Source organism: Lactuca saligna, chromosome 5, assembly GCF_052625555.1.
Source record: "Lactuca saligna cultivar CGN05327 chromosome 5, ASM5262555v1, whole genome shotgun sequence".
NCBI lineage: Eukaryota > Viridiplantae > Streptophyta > Magnoliopsida > Asterales > Asteraceae > Lactuca > Lactuca saligna.
In genome coordinates, this window is record NC_136421.1 from 213168116 (window position 1) to 213174538 (window position 6423).

The following is a 6423-nucleotide window of genomic DNA, read 5'->3' on the forward strand; positions in this document are numbered from 1 at the left end:
GTACGTTGGGTGTATGTGATGCATACGCTGCGCGAACTCGTACAATGAGTCAAGGGATGTTTTATGGGCTGTGAGCGTTGGGCCTAGAATTAGGGGGGCTCAAACCCATATGTGGACTGAAACCCTTAAGCTTAGGATTAGGATTATTGTATTGGGTCTTAAAGCCCAATTAGTTGGGCTTGGACATTTTATTATGAAAGCTAGGCCTTGGGAGGAAGAGGCACAATAGAACAAAGACTAGGAAACCTTGCCTTATGTGGTAGAATTGGCCATTTGGAGTTATATTTTGATCCAATAACTAATTAGGAAGTTGTTGTGCTGTAGGGAGAGGAGACTTAAGTCATCCGTGAAGTATGATTCAGAATTCAGAGTTGAGGTGAGTCTCCTTTAATAGAATGCATGGGTCGAAGGCAACAAGGTCGGCCCACTAGTATAGATATAGCTTCATGATTGTCTTTGTGATAATTATTAAAGTAGTATGTGTTGCTTGATTTTATGTGAGATATGCATGATTTTATATGGTAGTAGTAGGGGGTGAGATAGACCCCGTACTAGGTTGGATTAAGACCGAAGGGTAGGTCGGACACCCATATATGCCTAGGGATGTCAAAAGCTTTCGTGGGATCCCGATTTCATACGGAATTAATTTTTTTGAAAATTTGGGAGCCACGGCGGGATTAAACCCCGTTTTTTAGGATCTAGATAGGAGTGTGTATTTTTGTCTCGTACTTCCGCGAGGGCCTCGTTTGTATATTTGTATAAAAAGATATATATAGACAATTAGGGTTTTGTAGCTTCACTAGTCACTCCACTGATTTGCGATTTCTCCCAAATGGTCGCCAAATCCAAAATTCCATTTGTTCTTTCAGGTCGTCTTCACAATCACATACTCATATATCAAAACTCAATAACTTCACAAATCAAATCCCCTCTCTAGCCCCTAGCAATCGATTGACAAAAATGGTCCAAGAGGCAAGACCATTAATGGAATGATGAGTCGACGAATAGATTACATGTTTGATTTCTCCTGCACCATCCATCTTCACCGTCTACTCCCTTCCACTAGTCGCCGTCCACTGTCGTTGACATACCTTCCTCTGATAACGCTGTCAACCATTCTTCCTATTGATTACCTTGTAGGCAGCAAGCATTTTGTTTGTGAAATTAGATTAGTCATACTTTTTTTTTTGAAACCAGATTGGTCATCTATTGGTGTCGATTAACATATAGTATGGATTTCATCTTCTGATTACATTAAATATTCTTGACTGTGATTTGTATTTTCTGATTACATTACATATTCTTGATTAGAATGATTACTTACATATTGACACATTGTTTTGTGTCATATGTGTTGTTTTGTTGGATCTTTTTGTGGTGTGTAGTTTGATTGTTAAATAGATTTAGATTATATTGTGTATGAATAATGAAATAACATCAATGCTTTAAATGATGCTATAACTTTTGATATATCTAAACGATATGTTTGTTGGTATGATTTGTGTTCAATGAAATAACATCAATGCTTTGAACCATTTTCAGATTCATGTCTTCAACAGACTTGAATCAACGCAATGAAGAGTTTGAAGATAATTGATGGATATTGGTGATGTAATATTTTTGGACATGTACTTTTCATTTGTAATGTTGAATTTTTCGTATTTTGTATTTCTAAGTTTGTTGTATATGTCATCTTTGTAATGTTTAATTTTTCGTTTTTTTTATGTTATATTTGTAATTTTTTAGTTGCTAAAAAACAAGATTTTAAGCTTTTAAAGCTTTTAAAGAAAATAGGTTTTTTTAGCCAAAAATATACCATTCTTTTACCATAAAAACTCAAATTTACGGCCATAAAACGGGGAACAGGGTTGGGATCGGGGGTCATAGAAGTATTTGGGAGCAAGACCTTGACCTATGTAATCAGGGGATTCGGGGGCGAGGCCAACAACTGAATTCGATGGCGGGGGCACGAGAGACAATTTCCAACCCCGTTTGCTCCCATTGAGATCTGCCTAATAAGGGTAGGTCGGACACCCCAGATATGTCTGGCAAGGTAGGGTTGAGCACCCAAATATGCTCAACAGGGTAGGTTGGGTACTCGAAGATGCCTGACAGTATGTTATGTTGTATATGATATGGTGGAGGAAACTCACTAAGCTTTGTGCTTACAGGTTCAGTTTGTATCTCATGTACCTCCAGCTCAAATGGGAAAGGGATGGATTGATCGCATCACATCACACTTTGATTTTCCACATTCGAGATTTTGGAATTTATACTCTAATGATGACTTTCTATGTACTGCCTTGATTGTACAAGTAAAACTATTTTGTGTCCTCATGGTTTTGAAAACAATGTTGTTTGTATCATGATTTGATAGACTAAAAAAATGAACTTTTTGGGTCATCATTTTTATGGATGTTACAATAATACTTTTAAATTTTTTGTATTATTTGAATAATACATATAATTATAATAATGAAAGTTGCTTTTGTAGTGGGATGATATTGCTATAACTCGATTGATCTTTGAAAATATGATGACGTAATAGGTTGAAATGAAGGTCCATTATTATAATAAACAAATAATGTATGTTGCTATTTCTTGCATTAAAACCTTGATAATAACCGGAACCATTAAGATATATAGAGTTTATTTGTATAAGAGGTGATGATGAGCATTAATATAGTATTAATCTTTTATTTAGAGCCTTATTAAAGAAACCTTTACACCTTTTTCTTCTGGTTTACCTTCATTCATCCATTATTTGTGGATTTCATAAAACATAACATGAGTTACACTTTCCAGACTCGTGTAATCTCATTAGCAAAATAAATGTAGTGTAAAGTTAAAGTAAACTTGTTAGTTGCTATATATTACAATATTTATAAGAGCAAGATTAGAAGTTGGAAATTAAGGAAAATTGTGTATGTGAACCTGCATAACTTTCTCTAACAATGTAAAAATCGAACTGCTTGTTAAATAGAAATTTATGAATGAGAGTAACTAGGGGTTAGCATTTGGACCTGGACTAGACCGACTCTTAGACCAAACCGATTTTGCAGAAATTGGTAGACCTTGGAATGAACCTATTGAGGCTTACCATGTCTTGGTACAGGTCCGATCTAGGGTCTAGTTCTCAGTTCTTAGACACAAGTGTGAGCATTTGGACCTGACCAACTTTTGGATTAGATCGGTTTTGTAGAAATTTATGGACCTTGGACCAGTCCTGTTGAGGCTTACCAAGTCAAGGTTCGGTTTCTCGGTTCGGTCCAAGGTCCAAATGGTCACCCTAAGAGTAACTAACCATTTTACTCTTATACTAATTTATGTTAAACATAAAATATTTTATATTTTTTAATGTAAACCGAAAATGTAACAAACCTTACGCCTAGTTCCTGAGTTTTAGTAAAAGAAAAGAAAAAGTGAATGAAACTATAGAGATAAAAGAAAAGGGGGGGGGGGGGGGGGGGGGGGGGTTCGTGTTCCCGAATTCGAAGGAAATGGAAGAAAAATTTTAAAAAAAAATTGTTCCTGAATTGAAATGAAGAGAAAAAACAGAAAAAAGAAAACAACGGTAAAAGAAAGCTTGTACAAAGTGCTTTTGATAAATAAGAATGTTGTTTAAATTTGGAACGAAATCCAAGTCGACCTTTTGTTTTAAAAGTATTATATTTGAAATGGAAAGTCCAAATGCTAAACTTTGGGTTGAATTACCTCTTTGTTTAGACTAGAGGGAGTGGTGGTGTCGTATTCCATACCAACTTATTAATCTTGAAGAAGAGCTTCTCAAGAATGCATTCCGCAAATTAGATAATCAAACATCTTTCTTCTTATTCTTTTCTAAATAATCTATTTTTTAACTGATGACACTCTTTTCACTAGACCAAGAGGACATAAAAATGAGAGAAACAAATTGAGTTGCATATTTTGAAATTGAACGCCAATGATGGAAAAAGAAGTTAAAAACCACCAAAATTTGAGGCGGTAGCATAAACTACAACCCTGGTTCCAATAGCAACACCAAGTCGATGGAAGCGCAAGCAAAGAAGAGATGAAGAATAGTAAAAAATGAATTTGGAGTTATACAATAAATAGTGAAATTTAGGAATTAATTTCGTTTGTAAAATGTTGGATCTTCTTAATCAAACCAGAAGTATACTTACCGGTTGGGATGTATGGTATTTTCACTTTTTGATGTATCATTTTGGTAATTGAAATTCAAAAGTTCAATAACCTTTTATTAAAGAAATTCGTATATTTAATTTTGAAACGAAGAACATAATAATCATTAAACAATTGCTATTGATGAATCAAACAGATACTTAACATAAATAGCATGTTTTGATATTTTCGGAATAAGATATCAGTTTATTACATGGGGTTTGGAGTCTTAGGGGTAAATTAAAATATTCAAATACTTAGAACATAAAAGCAACAAAATGTTGAGATGGCCGAGTTGGTCTAAGGCGCCAGATTAAGGTTCTGGTCCGAAAGGGCGTGGGTTCAAATCCCACTCTCAACATATCTATTTTTTATTCCTCTTTTAATTAATGGGACTTGCAACTTAATTCCACATTTTGGGATTGCATTTGCTTCTAACGAGTGTGAGGGCTTAAAGAATGAGTCGCTCCAACTTTTAAAATTTTCTTATTTTTCTTTACTTTTAGGTATTTCCGATCAAGGATCGTAGCATGTTACAATGACTAAACTAACCTTTCAATGATCTCTACATTTTGTTACTCATAACTCATAAGTTATATCAAAATCGTCATAATTGTAAAATAATCCACCTTAATGTTTGATTTCGACAATTTGGGATTGCTTTTGCTTCTAACAAGTCAAAGGCTTAAAGAATGATTCCCTCCAATTTTTAAAAGTCTTATTTTTCTTTATTTTTAGGTATTACCGATCAATGACCGTAGCATGTTACAATGACTAAACTAACTTTTCATTGATCCGCACATTTTATTACTTATAACTCATAAGTTATATCAAAATCGTCATAATTGTAAAATAATCCACCGTAAGGTTTGATTTCTAAAGCATGAGAAAATTAAGCCATAAATAAAACCGTTGGTAGAAATTGATACATATGGTATCCTTTTGAAAGTTTTTTGTCACATGTCATCACCTAATTCAATATACCACATGACATTTTTAATAAATTTTCAATTTCACTTAAATCCACCTCACAATTATGGTTTTTTTCGTTACTAAATTATATAAAAAAAATCTAAAAATATAATAAAGAAAATAAGGAAACTTAAAAAAGTCTCCATAAATTCTCACGTAATTTGTCAATTAATCTATTAAATTAAATTTAAATTCAAATCATCTTTCCTAATTGAAAAACATAATTTTCGACCAACTCCTTTTGAATTCACGATAATTTGCAGAAACCTTGTAAAATTGGTTCATTCACAGCTAATTTTGATATTCTTTCCAAATTGAGTGTTGTAAATTATTAAATATATAATGCGCAACAAAATATAATAATTTAAAAAAAAAAAACTCTGTATTACATGGGTCTCACACCTAGTTATGATACTATTCGACTTTCTGAGTTTGCATAGCTATTTTCTTCACATGTATTATGTATATATGATATTGTATCATGTTACATTCTTATATATCATATCGTATCATGTTACATTCTTAAGTTCCCATGTATTTTAGAAATAATTATTACAACTTGAAGTTACAATAAAACCTTATGAAAAAAAAATTGTAGTGCATATATGCTTCCCCAAAATTGTAGTGCATATACATTTCCCCTACGTTGTAGCTTTAATTTCGTTTTCCTTTTGTCGTTGTAAAAGATAGATATCAAATTCTATTAGTTTCAAGCTTGTGTTTGACTTAGGTGGTAGAGATTGATAAGGTGCATGAGGGAGGGAGGGAGGGAGGTTTTACAAGCCACATGGAAAAAATTAAAAACTTAACTCAATAAACAATATGAGAATTTTTAAGTATATTTATATTTCCAATAAAATCACATTTAGGATGGACGGTGTTGATGACGGACTTCGGTGGGTGGATGATGGCACCGCCAAGGCCACAGTTCCGAGCAAGACCAGGTATTGCGTTTGGGGAGAAAAACGGTTGACTTCCCTGGTCTCTCTCTCTCTCTCTCTCTCTATATATATATATATATATATATATATATATATATATATATATATATATATATATATATATATTATCTTATAAAAGAAATCCTATTATTTCTAAAAATAGATTGAATATAATAATATTATTTTTTTAAGACGTTCAAATCATTAAGCTGATAGTACAAGTAATCATCAATAAAATAATATTAAATTTTAACCTGTGTTTTGAATCCTTATATTTCTCAACAAATTCTATCTCCTTCCCTGAATTTCGGATAATTCAAAATTTGAAACCATCAGAAAATACATGTTG

The 6423-nt window shown here is 32.9% G+C and overlaps 1 non-coding gene across 1 annotated transcript; it reads left to right on the forward strand.

Moving 5' to 3' along the window:
* The first annotated feature begins 4441 nt into the window (after nucleotides 1–4441).
* Nucleotides 4442–4522, forward strand: TRNAL-AAG (transfer RNA leucine (anticodon AAG)). The gene has a single exon. It is a non-coding gene; the product is annotated as a tRNA-Leu (tRNA).
* The last annotated feature ends 1901 nt before the right edge of the window (nucleotides 4523–6423 follow it).